This window comes from Falco peregrinus, unplaced genomic scaffold, assembly GCF_023634155.1.
Source record: "Falco peregrinus isolate bFalPer1 unplaced genomic scaffold, bFalPer1.pri scaffold_29, whole genome shotgun sequence".
Taxonomy (NCBI): Eukaryota; Metazoa; Chordata; class Aves; order Falconiformes; family Falconidae; genus Falco; species Falco peregrinus.
The window spans coordinates 299,543-315,086 of record NW_026599598.1 but is presented as its reverse complement, the minus strand read 5'-3'; positions in this window follow the sequence as shown (position 1 = coordinate 315,086).

The following is a 15,544-nucleotide window of genomic DNA, read 5'->3' as shown; positions in this document are numbered from 1 at the left end:
ACCTGAATGTAAAGATGATGTTGAGTTGTGGGAACGTCCATCGGTCATTTCAGCATCACTCTTTACACCACAAGTTGCTTCTGCCAAGGCTCTCACTCAGTTGAGGCGGTTAGTTTGTCGGACAGGAAAACAAATTAACATTACCTCCAAAGTATTAGATGAGCTCACCACTGATGACGACAGTATACGACATGCTTTAATACAAAATCGAGGTGCTATTGATTTTCTGTTATTAGCACAAGGACACAGCTGTGAGGATTTTGAGGGAACGTGCTCTGTGAATCTTTCTGATCATTCTGAGTCCATTCACAAAAAGCTTTTCCAACTGCAAGATAATACGAAGAAACTCACTGTTGTTGAAAATCCTTTCGACGGTTGGCTTAAGAGATGGGGAATCACCGGCTGGTCGAAAACCCTATTGATGGATGGGTTTCGATTTTTTGTTATTATCTTTGCTGTGCTTGTTATCTTCTGTTGTATTTTCTCCTGTATGAAGAAAGGTTTGGAATCAATTGTTGATCGAGCCTGGCTTGTCCAAAAAGAAAAAGGGGGATGTGATAGGGGAATTCCTGACAGAACAAGGGCATACTGTACCCTGGCAGGAGTTGGACATCCCTAGCCTGCAGATTGCAAAGTTACTTTGAAAATCTTGTACTGTCCTTGAATAGGCAGAATAATGAATAATGAGTATTGTACAAGAACAAGGCCAGATGCCAAGCAAGATATGAAAACCGCTAAGCTAGCACATCCTTATTAGGCGCTTGCAACATGACAGCCAATCAACAAGTAACGTGAATACGTAATTGACAACCAATCAACAAATGGCATGAATACGTAATTGCTGCTGCGTGAACAGTGCATTGGAAGTATAAATAAGACAAAGTTGCTGAATAAAGGAGGACAACATGTAGCCATATTGGTGTAATTGCCGTTACTTGGCTGACTCCTTTCTGGGATCCTCTTTAGCTGTCCTGCCCCTCCTCAGCGCTTACGGCACTGATGTCACAGCTCTGTGGTGGCACAGGGGGCTCCTGCTGCCCGTGCCCCAGGCGGTGGGCTCTGGGGTCCATGTGGGCTGCAGCACCTCAGGTGTGGCACCAGGGCCAAGGGCAGGCTTGTCACACGGACACCGGTACCCAGGGATGGGAGCCCTTGTGTGGGAAGGGTTTGCTGCCCAGCAGAGGATGCTGGAGGGGATGGCAGGGGGCAGCAGAAGGAGGAACGAGGTTGCCACCACGAGAGCAAAGGCTGCAGTGGCCAAGGCCAGGGGGAAACAGGCCTGGGCTGTGCAGCCCTGGCAGGAGAGGGCTTTGCTCTCCCAGGTGACTCTGTAGCACCATGTGGCCTGTGCCAGAGGTGAAGCTCATCTCCAAGAAGGAAAAGCTGCTGCTGCTGCTGCCGAGCAAGTCCCTGGGGGAGGCCAGGCTGTGATCCAGCCCCCCTGTGGCTATCCTGCTGGTGGCATGCCAGCTAGAGAGCAGCTCTGCAGAGAAGGACCTTTGGGTGACAGAGGACAAGCAGCCGAGCATGAGACATCGATGCACCCTCATGGCAAAGGCCAACAGCTGTGGGGACGGTATTAGGAAAAGCATCGCTGCCCGATGGAGGGAGGTGACCCTTCCCCTCCTCTCAGCACCGCTGCGATGGAGAGACGGGACGCTGCTTGATGCAAGCAAATGTCCATTTATTGTACACAATCATGAGTTTATATATGTTATCAGAGGCCACGTGCCTTAAACTGATTGGTTCTTCAAGCTAAGCATTACGTACTAGGCAATCCCTAATTGGGTAACAACAAACAAAGGACACTTTCAGTAAGTTTTTACAGTCATCAATTAACAGCAACTTGTTACTTCTCCTTGGTGCCATCTTTCCTCATCTCCTTATCTTTTCTCTGCATGACTCAACAGTCAGCATTCTGTGGGTTGTTATCTATTCACCCTCCTTGTCCTCCCAGGGTTTGTGGCCTACAAGCTCCAGGACATTCCTCTCAGCTAACTGATTGTTACTTATGGCCCTGATTTCCAGGCCCCCTCCTGCAAGCACTACTAAGGCCACATCTGGAGTGCTGTCTAGGGCTGGGCTTCCCAGGGCAAAAAATCTGTTGACCTACTAAAGCAAGTTCTGCAAAGGGCCACCAGGCTGCTTGAAGGGACTGGAACATCTTTCCCAGGAAGAAAGGGTGAGAGATCTGCAACTGTTTAGTCAGGAGAAGAAAAAAAATCCTTGTGAGGTTCTTATGAATGTATACAGAGGTCCATCTGAACCCAAGAAAACACTTTTGACTCTGAGGATGATCAGCCACTGGAAGAGTTGCCAAGAGAGTTTGTGGAATGTCCATCCCTGGAGATACTCCAAACCTATCTAGCCAAGGCCTTGAACAACCTGCTTGAGCTGACTGTACCTCGGCTAGCACATTTCACTGGATGATCTTGAGAGGTCGCTTCCAATGTCAACATTTCTGTAATTCTGTGAGTATCAAGAGGAAAAGTAGACAGAAAAAATGAACACCACATACCCTTTGAGCACAAAGATGTTGGGGTCCCTGAAGAGGACCCAATCTGGAGAAGGGCAAAAGTGTGAGGAGAAAGGAGCAGTAGAGACGTTCTGTACCATCAACCCCCTCTTTGCTATCCCCCTACTGCCTCCATGGCTGTGGGTGTGTAGATGAACTGGGAACAATGGTGTAATTTGGCCCCTGGAGAAACTGTGAGGGGCATCGTCTTTAATATTTTGGTCCTTGTTTCTCACAATCAAAATCCGGTTGAATTAGCAATAAATTAAGTTGATCTTTGGAAAGACAACACGCCATTGGCTATGACAGTGATGGGTTAATAATCTCTCCGTCTTTATCTTGACCAATGAGCATTGCTGGTTTATTTTCTCCTTTGTCTTGTGCAGTCAGGGGAGTGGATGAACAGCGGGGGACTGACTGGCCACTGCCTAAGGTGAACCCACCACAGGACCACATCAGGACTGCTATGCCCAGAATGGGCTCTCTAACAAAAAAAAAGACCCTGACGCATCGGGGCAAGTCCTGCAGATGCCAGAAGAATGGTTGGGGCCTCGAACGCATTATGGACAAGGACACTCAAAGTTGGGATTTTATCTGAGAAATTGTTAAGAGTGAGAGACTGGAGTACTGGACCCAGGCCATCTGGTGGGACCTCACTCAGTGGCCTGTATCAATATTTCTGAAAACACAGCCATGAGCACATGATGTGGCTGAAGGTGTCTGACCACGCCATTGGCTGAGAGACCAACTGTGGCAAGAGCTATGGGACGTGTGTGGAACAAGTGTCAGCAGGAAACTGGCTCCCATTATATTTCAAAATGGCAATGCAGTTTGATGTCACTAAGTCACAGAGGATGACAGAGGTGATGATGAAGGAAAGGTCCCTTTTTGGGGCTACGATGTATGACCGCAGATGGAAATGAGCAGTGTTTGGGACTTCTTGAGGAAAAATTTCCCTGCTACATCTTCCCCAAGGTGTCCAAGGTACCTGGCACAGACCAGGCTCCTCAGTCCCACTCCTTTGGTGCCTCGCTTCATTCACCATGACCCCTGGGTCTGCACCAGGACCACCCTGCTCTGTGCCCCCACCCTGCACACTCACACAGCTGAGCTCTCACTGGTGTTTCCCTCTCCCAGGCCCTTCCCAGCCCAGCCCCCCCCCCCCCCCCCCCCAGCTCTGCCCATCTCCCCTGCCCTCTCCCCAGCCCAGGCAGACACAGCAGCCCACGCTGGGCTGGCCCCATGCAATTGCCCACCCAAAGGGGGCTGCAGAGCTCTGGGCACTCACCCCAATAACCCTAACAAGGGCACAGCAGATGCTAGTGGGCAGAGAGGGGTCTCATCCTGCCAGTCAGCCCCAGGGCTGGCACCAGCCATGGCATGAGGACACAGAGGCCAGTGTCTCCCTCTGTCTGCTGCTCTTCTCTCACAGGGACCCTGATTGCCCACTCCTGGCAGCCCCTCGGGGCCAGTCCCTGTCCCCAGCACCAGGCTGCTGGCCTGGGGGCTCCCCAGGCACCTCCTGCTGCACCAGGGACACAGCAGCCTGCCCCAGCTGGGGCATCCACAGAGACACCTGCTCTTGCCCAGGGATGTGGTCTCAGGCATGGCCCTGAGCAGGCGGTGCTGCTGTGCAGGGCAGCGGTGCCTGAAAGCCCAGGGAGATGGTCCCAGGCACATCCCTCTTGGTCACCCACCGTTCCCATGGGCACTGGGCACCCACACGCCAAGGCTCAACACAGGCCCATGCCCTAACGTGTTGCCCCATGCCCTCCTCCCCTGAGCCATGGGGAACCCAAGCCCAGCAGCACGCTCCTGGGGGCAATTCCTTCAGCCTCTTCCTGAGCTCAGCTTTGGAAGAAGAGCCAAACCACCAGACATGGGCACTGAGAAAACTGCCTTTTATTACAGAGATGTGAAACAGAAACCAGGCGCATCATCCTCGAAGACACATGTTTAAAGGCTGCTGGGTCAGACAGTCTGGGCTCCTGCCTTTCAGGAAGTGGAGTGGATGCAGACATACTGGGACAAACAGGACTGTCTCAGATAGAATGCTAACAGCACAGGAGGTTCCACACATTAATTAAAAATTCCTTCTGTATATATGTAAACAGTTGATGTCTGCTGAGAGACACCTGCCTGCCTCAGTTTCTTCAGTGCACCCTTGAGCTCCTGGTTCCTCATGCTGTAGATGACAGGGTTCACTGCTGGAGGCACCACCGAGTACGGGACTGACACCCTCAGGTCCAGGGATGGGGAGGAGGTGGAGGGGGGCTTCTGTTAGGCAGATATGGCAGTGCTGACAAAAAGGGAGATGACGGCCAGGTGAGGGAGGCACGTGGAAAAGGCTTTGTGCCATCCCTGCTCAGAGGGGATCCCCAGCACGGCCCCTAAGATCTGCACATAGGACAGAACAATGGAAAGAAAACAACCAATAAATAAACAGGCACTAACCTCAATAAGCCCAAACTTCCCTAAGGTAGGTGTGTAAGCAGGAGAGCTTGAGGATCTGGGGGATTTCTCAGAGGCGGTCCAGCGCATTGCCTTGGCAGAGCAGCAGTGAAAGCGTATTCACAGAATACAGGAGACAATTGAGGAAACCACCATCCCAGGCAGCTGCTGCCATGTGGACACAAGCTCTGCTGCCCAGCAGGGTCCCGTAGTGCAGGGGCTGGCAGATGGCTGCGTAGCGGTCATAGGCCATGACAGTGAGCAGAGAAAACGCTGCTGAAACAGAAAAGAGAAAGAGAAAGACTTGGGCAACACATCCTGCATAGGAGATGTCCCATGTGTCCCAGAGGGAGTTGGCTATGGCTTTGGGGAAAGTGGTGGAGATGGAGCCCAGGTTGAGGAGGAACAGGTTGACGGGGAAGAAGTACATGGGGGTGTGGAGGCAGTGGTCACAGATGACAGTGGTGATGATGAGGCCGTTGGCCATGAGGGCAGCCAGGTAGATGCCCAGCAAGAGCCAGAAGTGCAAGAGCTGCAGCTCCCATGTGTCTGCCAGTGCCAGGAGGAGGAAGTGGGTGATGGAGCTGCTGTTGGGCATCTGCTGCCTCTGGGCCTGGGGACTGTCCATGAAGGAAAATATAATGAGCTGTTAGGGAAGACTTCTCTGATCAAAACCTAACACCTTTCTCAGAGAAAGCCCACTGAAAGGGCCTCTCTGCTTTTTGGAAGACCTTGGGCAGGTCCATCTCAAGAGTTGGTTCTGACTGAGGGAGCTACAGGAAGCAGGGGGTTCTGCTGTGGGCTCTGGAGGAGTCACTCCTGCCCTATTACAACAGGTAATAGGAACATGGGGTGACAGAAGATTAAATCCACTCATGGCATCAAAGGGCTTTTCAGCATTGTCACCTCCAATTCACCCCACCACCGAGTGGAGTTTAGGGGATTTTTCTCTGTGTATTTTGTTCCGGTTGCCCCACCACAGCTGAGGAGTGGTTTTGGCACTGTCATTCCTGCTGCACTCCAGATGCCATCATGTGGATCCTGAGAGGCAAAGAGGCAGTCCGTTTGTGCAGACTGAGGACAGCCAGGCTGTCCACCCGCCCTGTGCAGGAGCGGGCTGGAAGCTAGGACCATGCGCGGCAATCAGTTAGCTGAGGGGAATGTGCTCGAGCTTGTCTAGACAACAATTAACATGATGAGGCATGTTTGCAGAGCACAGGGGAGTGGGAGACGGATGGCGCCAAGGATGGCGCCAAGGAAAGGTAACACCTTGCTGTTAATTGATGAAAGTGTCCTTTGTCGTTAACCACCAATCAGGGATTGCCTAGTCTGTAATTCTTAGCTTAAAGAACCAATCTGTTTAAAGCACGCAGCTTCTGAAAACATATATAAACTCGTGATTGTGTACAATAAATGGACATTTGCTTGCATCAAGCTGCGTCCCGTCTCTTCATTCACCGCAGCCCATGGCTTTGTGTTTCAAGGAAGAGCCAGTGAGAGTGGAGGTACCTCAGTGAACACATGGAACTGTTGGGGTGAGAGCAAGGCAGGGCAGCGAGATGGTGCCTACAGCCTGCACGGAAACAGGGGCAGTTGTCCAACCATGTAGAACAACCTGCGGTGGAGATGGAAAAGGTTTTTAGCAAGGCTGGAAAGCCTGAAGAGAACCCAGCTCTTTGTCCCCTTGGCTATGGCAGCTGTTTCTGACACTGAGGCCTGTGAGAAGACAAGTTGTCCTCGTGGCACAGGGGCATCGTTGCCTCCTTGCAGCCCCACCGGGAAGCTGGACGTTGTTGTGCCATTGTTGTCCTTAACACGGCATTGGATCCCCCACCTTCCATGGTCCCCAGGAAGAGCCCTGAGCCCTCTGTGAGGGACAGCACTGACCTTCCCACAGGCTGAAGGTCATGGCTTGGCCTTTCTGCTTCATCAAGCAAGCAAGCAAGCAAGCCAAGGCTTTGCTCAGCAGCAGAGCTGCCTGCACAGCACCTTTGCCTACCTGCACTCACAGCCTCCAAGGATGGGCTCTAACAGGGCCATGGGGAGGCTTTCTCGGTCATGGCCCTCAGCGGGGATTGTTAATGCTTCCAGGGACTTTGGGGTTTGCTCCTGACTTGGTGTTCTCGAGAGGTTTCTTCAGTCTCCTCCGAACACCTGAAGTCCACAGCACCACAGACACCCTGGGCTCATTAGGAGGCAGAAAGCCCTTGGGAGCCCTGTCTCCTCCATCAGGGACACCTGGTCTTCAAGTTTGGCTTGTACACTTAATGAGGTAAGGTTCAGCAGTACAGTGAAAGAGAAAGGCAGGTAATGAGCACTTTGGAGAAGTGATAGAAGGCTTTTCCAGTTGCTATTGATGCACAGTGTCTCCTGAGGAGGTGCGGACAGGTAGGGAAAGCAGTTCCTGGAGCTCAGTACTGTGTGGACAGTCTTGCTCTTCACGTCTCCAGCCTCACTATTTCACCTGAATATAGCAAGTTCTTGGCAATAATTATTGGCTACTTGTAAACAGAACTAAAAGAGGGATTGCTAACAGGGAGTGGTGGATGGTGGTGGTGGTGAGGGGACTGGGATAGAAATTAATAAATAAAAAACACATTTCTCAGCTGTATTATTGCTAGTTCAAGCAGATACCCATGAGGTCTATTGCCACAACTGAAGAGTTGCCCATAGGGAATATTAGAGACAATACTGAAAGACAGTCCAACTGTTCCTCTCTGAACCTTAAAGCAGAAGCTACATCGGTAGAATGGGTTGGAGTGATCATAGAGGAAGAGGAGAAAGGCATCTGGAGATGAACTTCTTAACCCAGAGCTGCAAATCAGGAAACCGGGATGTCAGTGTATTCCAAATTTCTTGAATTCCATAGAAGGTCTCAACTTTCTGGGACTCATGACAAATACTAGGATGTTTCCAAATTTTTTTTATATCTGTAGAAATTCCCCCACTTTAACCTACATATACACCGCAACTGCTATTAACAACAGCACAGACTCTGCCTTCAGACGCCAGCTTCATATCTAATGCCATTCCATTTTGCACAGCTCTAGGGGCTATTCCTCACACTTCTTCCTGCAAAGCCTTCATGGCACCTGCAGGGTCCTTGGCCATCTCTTCCATTCCTGTGCATCTCTTTATCACTGCCTTCTCCAATTCAGGAACCGCTGACCAAGGAGTAACCGAGGCCACAAGCAGGCTGATGATCTGGGCTATCATTATGACACCCATTACATCTGAGAAGCTCATAGGCCACTAGGAGGCACGTGGCCATGAAGGCGAGTTTGAGGTCCCTGGAGTCTCCAGCTTCCTTGGGGGATTGGCCATCAGCAGCCCAGCCGGTTATGGCTGCAGTAAGAAAGGCACTTGGACTCTGAGACAAAGCGTCATTTCAAATGGCCTTGGTTAGAGCAAACTCTCTACACACAGAGACAATCGTGTCAGCTGTATGCCGTCCCTTCCGAGGCCGGGAACACGGAGTTTCCAGCATTGGGAGAGTGGTGCAGCAAGTTGTGCAGATCCTGCCTGCAGAAGGGTTATCCCACATTGTCTTCTGTGGGATCTTGAAGTGTTTTCTGCCAGGGAAACCCATTCTAGTCATCACTTCTCGTGTTCTAAGAGGAGATGTTCACTTGGGAGTTGGTAACTGCAGTCCCAGGTAAAGGTAAGGGCGTGGGGTTGGCCATTCACCAGCAGCTTCCTGCAGATTTCTTCTTCCAATATGGCTTATTCTGCAACCCAGGGACACACTCAGCACAGCACAGCCTGAAGGCCAAGAGGTACGTGGAGCACAGCACAGGCCTGCTCAGGTTTCCTGTGACGCTCATCACTAACTCCTCCATGTACAATGGTCTTCTGCTCAGTATCTCCAAACCTCCTGATGAAAGTTAGAAGGAGGACAATGTCTCCTTTACACCGCTAGAGAAAGGGACCTGTACTTGAAGGCCTTGGTTGAAGGGAAAGTGGAAGATGATCCCTGTCCAACATGGTGCAAATGCTCTGCAGGACTTGTTTTGAACAAAAAGTTGGCAGGAGTGGTGAAAATTCTAGACGACAACTTTGGGTCAAGTATGGGTGAAGGTGGTAGGGTACAAAGCAAGAGAGGTCAGCAAGACAAATTGTAGCAGGGCTGAGTAGAGAGGAAGGATAACCACCAACAACCCTTGGGCAGAGCTCTTCCTAATGCAGCCCAGGATGCCATTGGCCTTATTTGAAAGGTGCAAAGCCAGGAGAAGAGAAGGTTTTTGGAACACCTAATAACAGCTTTCCCATGTGGTCTTGGGTCATATCAGCAAGAAAAGGCAAACAGGTTTACGCCTCTTGCGCATGATGGGAGGATGAGGGCCAATGGGCATCAGCTGAAGCAAGGGAAGACAATCTTTCTCCCTGTGAAGACAGTCAAGCACTGGAGCAGATGTCCCAGAGATTTGTGCCTTGTCCATCCTTTGAGCTTTTCAAGACCCACTTGAAGGAAAGCCTGAGCTACTTGCTCTGACCCTATCGCTGATCCTGCTGTGAGCAGCACATTGGCCTGGACATCTCCTGAGGTCCCTTCCAGCATGAATGATTCTGCATCTCCATCCACCATGGATCTTACCTTCATGATGGGATGGAAACCACTTAGGTTCCCGGTGACTGTTGAAGTTAAACAGAAAGTTGGTCAGATGACATGTGACTTTCTCTTCCCACTCCAAGCTGTGTAGCTCAGATGCAGGGCTGCTTGGCAGGTACCCCCGAACAGCCCTGATTGATTCCTGTTCTTCACCCTTTCCTTCTTTGGTACCTCTTTTCCCATGCACAACTGATTCTCATTGACCACCCTTGTATCCTCCCACGCAAGCAGCCTGCCTCTCCTTTCCCTTTCCTCCCTGGACATTGTCTGTGTTCCTTTGGGGATTCTGAGCTCTTCACCATGGGAGTGCCTACCATGGTCAGCAATGCCACTGAAGCACTGCCTCCCTTCATTATCTGTGGCGTCCTGCAGTTCCTTATGCTGTTACCTTGCCAGAGGCACCACAGGGCAGGGTGAGCCATGTCCATGCACATACCAAAGCTGGTCCAAGTAGCACCTTCCAAAACACTGCGATTGTGAAATTGGGACCTCAGAGGTTTTCCAAGTAGACATGGTCAGCCCTTTAGTGGGGGCAGAATAACCGCACCTATGAGGGCACCTGAGTGGCTGAGGTACAAACCCAAGGAGGAGAAGGACCTGAGTATTATGAGGGATGCATATGAGCTACTGGTGCATGCTCAGCACATCTAAGGCCAACTGCATGTGCGGCTGAATTAGGGGGTGGGTGGCCACTCAGACAAGGGATTGATCATCCCCCTTAACTCAGCATCATCACCCCTGACACAGCACTGTTGTGGCCACATCGGGATTGTCTGTGTCTGGGCTTTGAGTTTTCTCATTCTGGAGGAGTGGGGAAAAACTGGAGAGGCTGTGGAGGATAACCTGCCTGGATGGAGTTTGGAGCCTGTGGAGAGAGACTGAAGGTCCTGGGTTTCTTGAGACCGGCAAAGTGGAGCCTCAAGGCACTACTGTAGTAGTGTGCACCTGCTTAGAAAGGGAGTGTGAGAGATAAAGGAGTGATTCCTGATATCGGCAGGAAGAGAACAACTCCACAAGGTGCAACTTGGAAGGATATGATTGGATGTGAGGAAAAAACCTGTCCCTCTGAAGCTCTGAGGGTTGCCCTCTGATCCCAGTGTTCACCCATAGGGAGCCTGGATCAGCCCATGGCTTTGAGTTTCAAGGAAGAATCAGGGATGAGTGCAGAGTCATCAGTGAAGGCAGACAAGCAAGGGTGTGAGGGCTGGGTGGGAAAGAAAGAAATGTGCCAACCACCAGAGTGGAAAGGGGTACCAGCAGGGACAGTGTAGGGCAACTTGCAGTGGAGATGGCCCAGGGCTGCAGCAAGGCTGAATGGCCCCACAGGGGGCTGAGGCCTCTGTCCCCCTGGCAATGGCAGTTGCCCGTGTCATCAAGGTCTGTGACAGGAAACTTGATTTGGAGGGTCTTATGTTCTGCCCTTCAAGGGCTTGGGGGTCAGGGCTTGGCCTTTCTGCTTCATAAAGAAAACCAAACATAAATGGATTTTGCAGCATTACAACCACTGACACAGTACCCTTGCCTACCTGCAGTTCTGGCCTCTAATTAGCTACTTTAACGAGTCCATGGGGACACTTTGTCAGTAAAGGCCCTCAGCAGGACCCATTAATGTCTGAAGGTATTTTCAGTATTGCTTCTGACTCGCATTCCTTCAGTTGCTGGTTCAGTCTTTACTCAGTAGCTCAGGTTCATGGCAGGAACTCCCAGTGCCCTAATGAGGTATTTATCTTTTTGTCATTTCCTTCCAGTCTTGGAGACCTGTGTAGCTAATTGGAGCTGTTCTATTCAGGTAGATAAGAGAGAGGAGTTCAAATTGCAACTGAAAATAATTAATTTATATTTCATAGGTTATATTTTGCTACCTTTAGGTTAGAGGGGAGGTTCTAGCAGCAATCTCCAAGTGATAATGATGCAGAGTGTCTCCTCAGGAGGTCTGGAGTGGTAGGAAACACAGTCCCTTGAGGTCTGACGCAGGATGGACAACTTTTCTCTGAATGTCCCCAAGCCCACCCTTTTTCTCATTGTTCCCTGGGACTTACATCCCTTCTCCTTACATCAGACTTCTCCCCTCAGTTCTGCTGATGGTTGCTGCAGCTCCTTTGCACCTTCTCACACCTGTTTGCCTTAGAGCTCTGGCTGCACACAGGCGCAGAAGAATTTTTCATATCTGCAAGCAACGTGAAGAATGATCAAGTGTCATAAATAAGAAAACACCTTCCACAAGCATATGCCAAATTCAAGCTCTCTCTTATGAGGTTGCCTTTCTGGAAGGGACACTCTTATAAGAAACCTTTTAGGCTGGTAGATATGGAAATATAGATCTGAACACAAGGAAAGAGTTGGTTATGGAGACAGATCGGCTGTGGGGAGACATGCAAGCTTTTCCTTCCTGAAGCTAAATACAGCAGCACAGGTGAGAGGTACCTAAAATACCAAAGAATAAGGGGAGGACAAAACTGGTGAATAACTGAAAGACCTTTGCTGAGACAGTCTGCTGAAAAGAAGACTTCAGAAGTCATATATGTCTCCTGGTCAGGTGCAAATATGTTGAAGATGAGAGAAATTAAGGACATGGTGTAACTGTAATAATAATGGTGAAGTTCTGGTTAAAAATCACTATTTCTTTGAAGTATCACATTTGAAAGCTCTTTGAATTGTCAGGGGTCACTTGTGAGAAAGGACAAGCGCTGCAGCTGTCTTGGAAGGAGTCCATAAGTGCAGCTGGGGAACCACAGGCTGCACAAACCCCCATGGTGAGGGGTGTGCCACCAGTTAGAGTCCCCTTGGGTGACATTTCTGGCACCTGAGCGGGTAACTGTCCAGGTGGATTTCCCAAGGGTAAATCACACCTCGCCAACCTGACAGCCTGCAGCTGTGCGTGAGGAGCTCCACAGTGGATGTCACTTCCCTCAGCTTCAGCAAAACTCTGCCCATGGTCTCCTTCTGTGTTCTGCCCAAGTGAGGCCGTGACACTCTGGGTGCGTACAGAAAGAGATGGGTAAAACACCAGCGGGATGGTCAGGCTGAGAGAGCAGTGGGGAAGGGCTCACACCCCACCTGGCAGACACTGGGACATACTGGAGCATTGTGGGCAGCACAGGGGACTGTTCTGTGTGTGGTACAGTTTAGGAGCTGTACACATGGCCCAGTGGAGGCAACTGCCACAACGTCTGGTGATGGCCCCGACTTTGGAGGACCATTCTCGGGCCCTAGGGATGCCATCCAGGGAAAACCTGGCAGGTGGGGTGGCCGCCCTGTCAGGAGCTGCACAGATGCAGGACGGACCAAGGGCAGAGCCTGCACCTCCCTCGCATGGACTAACACCCTGCAGCTGCAGGGCCTGGGACCTGCCTGGCTGGGCAGTGTCTGTGCAGAAAAGGCCCTGGTGGTGCTGGGGGACAGAAGGCAAAACACAATCCCACCCCGTGACCTGGTAGCAGAGGCAGCCAGCAGTGTCCTGGAGCATATGAAGAGGTGCCTTGCCAAGGGAGTGCGGGAAGTGATTGTGTCCCCATGCTCATCGCCATTACACCATGTGTAGACTGCTGTGTTCATTTTTGGGCCTTGACTGGTGAGGGACTGAGGCAAGAAGTGTCTCAGTGGCTCGAGACAGAACCCATGACAGCAAGGAAGATGTGTATGACTGGGAGTGAGTTCAGTGAAGAGTCACTGAGATGCTCAGGGGCTGGAACACTTTCCTAGGAGGGGAAAATGAGGGCAAGGCCCTTGTTCAGCCTGCACAAGGGAAGGCCTTGGGAGCCTCCTAGTGACCTGCCAGTCCCAACGGGGAGGTGGTCAGGAGGATGAAGCCAGTCTTGGAGCTGTGGTGCCTGGCAGGAATGTGATAGGCAATCGTCAGATGCGGAAATAAGAATGTTCTTGGCAGGAGATAACGCAATGACCAGCCTCCACATCATGGGGTGCTTGAAGCTGTAAACAGAATGCAAACAAATGCTCTGCTTGGATAGTATGGACTTCTTTGCTAAAAGTGGGTGGTGGAAGAATGTCAGTGCTTTCCAGTTCTATGGAAGATTTAAGGTCCCTGGGAAAGAGCTGAAGGTAACAGTTTAGCTCCCCCCTTTCAGTCTGTGACACCCAGATGCCTGACCTGCTCTTCCTTCCCCTCTTCCCATCAACTGATGAAGGGATGAGAAGAAAGGAAGCAGAAAGGCCCTAGGACTTGGAGGGCCATGAAGTCCTTTCATTGGTTACCCCATCAAGAATCAAACTGGGATGTGAGCCTGAAAATTTTGATTCAACAAGGTCCATGGACAGGTTAGACTTTGTCTATGGTTGTGCCTAGAGACCCACACACCTACAGCATGGATGATGCTGGGGCCTGTTATAGTTGAATTTGAAATAACTAGAGTCCAAAAGAAATTCACTAAGTATTTATTAAGGCAGGAAAGCAAAAACAGCGCGCTGGGCAGCCGGGGAGGCGCAGCTCCGTCCAGGCTCGCAAATTCTGACAAGTAACACAGCCCTTTTATTCTCAGCTTCAAAGCTGGTTTAAGCAAACAGTTATGCTCTCAGTCCCGTAGCAAGAAGCTGTATATTACAAAACTAATCTATTTTTACACTAAGGTCTAGACGAAGACAAAGGTTGTCATAGTAACATGAGATTATGGTTTAACATTGGCCTTGTGAAGGTACATCTCGCAACCTCATGGTTAAGAGTTAACTCATTTCTCGCCAGACAGAAGGTTCTCAAATCTGTTGCAGCAAGATCATTCCTTTTGTTAAAAGCCCATTTAATCAGCAAATTACCCTTAGTTACTTATTACAATTGCCCTCTTCTTTTATTTATAAGTGATTTGCTGATTAAATCTAGACAATACGTCACAAGCCACATCTAATTCAGGACTTTCATTTGGTATAATTTTCATTTCCATTTCTGATTGTTTCCTTACCATTAGCTGCATTTTTTCTAACCTGCTCTTAACAAAAGTTACAAATTTATTGATGAGACAGGGTCCAAAAGTCAGAGTCAATAACAAAATTATTTGGAAAATTACAATACCTTTTTCCTGGGTTTGAGTTTGGACAAAAGTAATGAGCCCTCTGGTTAAGACATGGTTGTGTGGGCACTGAATCTCAGAGATATACTAAGAAACTTGGAGCACCGGCCGTAACATTGGTTTTCAATATAACAGAACCTTCCCATCGAACCTAAGGTCCAATTGAAGGGTTGATGTTCATTTTCTAAAGTCATGGTAATTAATATTATTATCAGGATAACAGCCTTCATTTCCCCACTGTTAGTACCTCTCTGCCTTTCCTCGTCTACTCTTTTGCAGAGAGCAACGGGATATCAATATCTTCTCGGTAGCAGCAGGTAGTCTTCAGGGGAATTTTGCTGTTATTCTGTCAATAATTTCCAAGGTCTAAAGAGTTAGTTATCTCTCAAATATATTTCCACCTGTTTGGTTGTTGTGGCCGTTTCCAGGATCTTATAGTACACTGTCCTAAAACTCTATACCAGTCTATTTCATATACTTCCCAAAGTTCAGGTATTGACAGTTCCCATCCACAAAATAATTTACAAATTGTCTCTTAATTGAAACGCAAGATCACTTTTTATCACAATTTAAACACTGGCAAACAACCCAGCATAAATGTCCGGAAGTAGGGTGTTTTAAACAGGGTATTCCACGGATGTCTCCTGTACTGGGTGATTTGGGTGTATCTGTCTCTGTCTCACAGCAAAAGGGAAAAACCTGAGGAGTTCCTGTCAGTTTGTATAGTCCAGCTCCCCCTGTTTGGTCAGGTATTTGTTCTTCACTCCAGGGTGCAAAATGTACCTTTCGTAGGGTAATTCCAGGTAGTATTTGGAACCATTGATATCTCTGGGAAGATAGGTCCCTTAATTCTGCTGGCGTGAGTCCATCCTTTTTCCGCTGTTCGTACAGCTGTATCTGTGATAAGTAAAACAACAAAAGGTCCTTCCTGACGGGGTGTTAGAGAAGTTT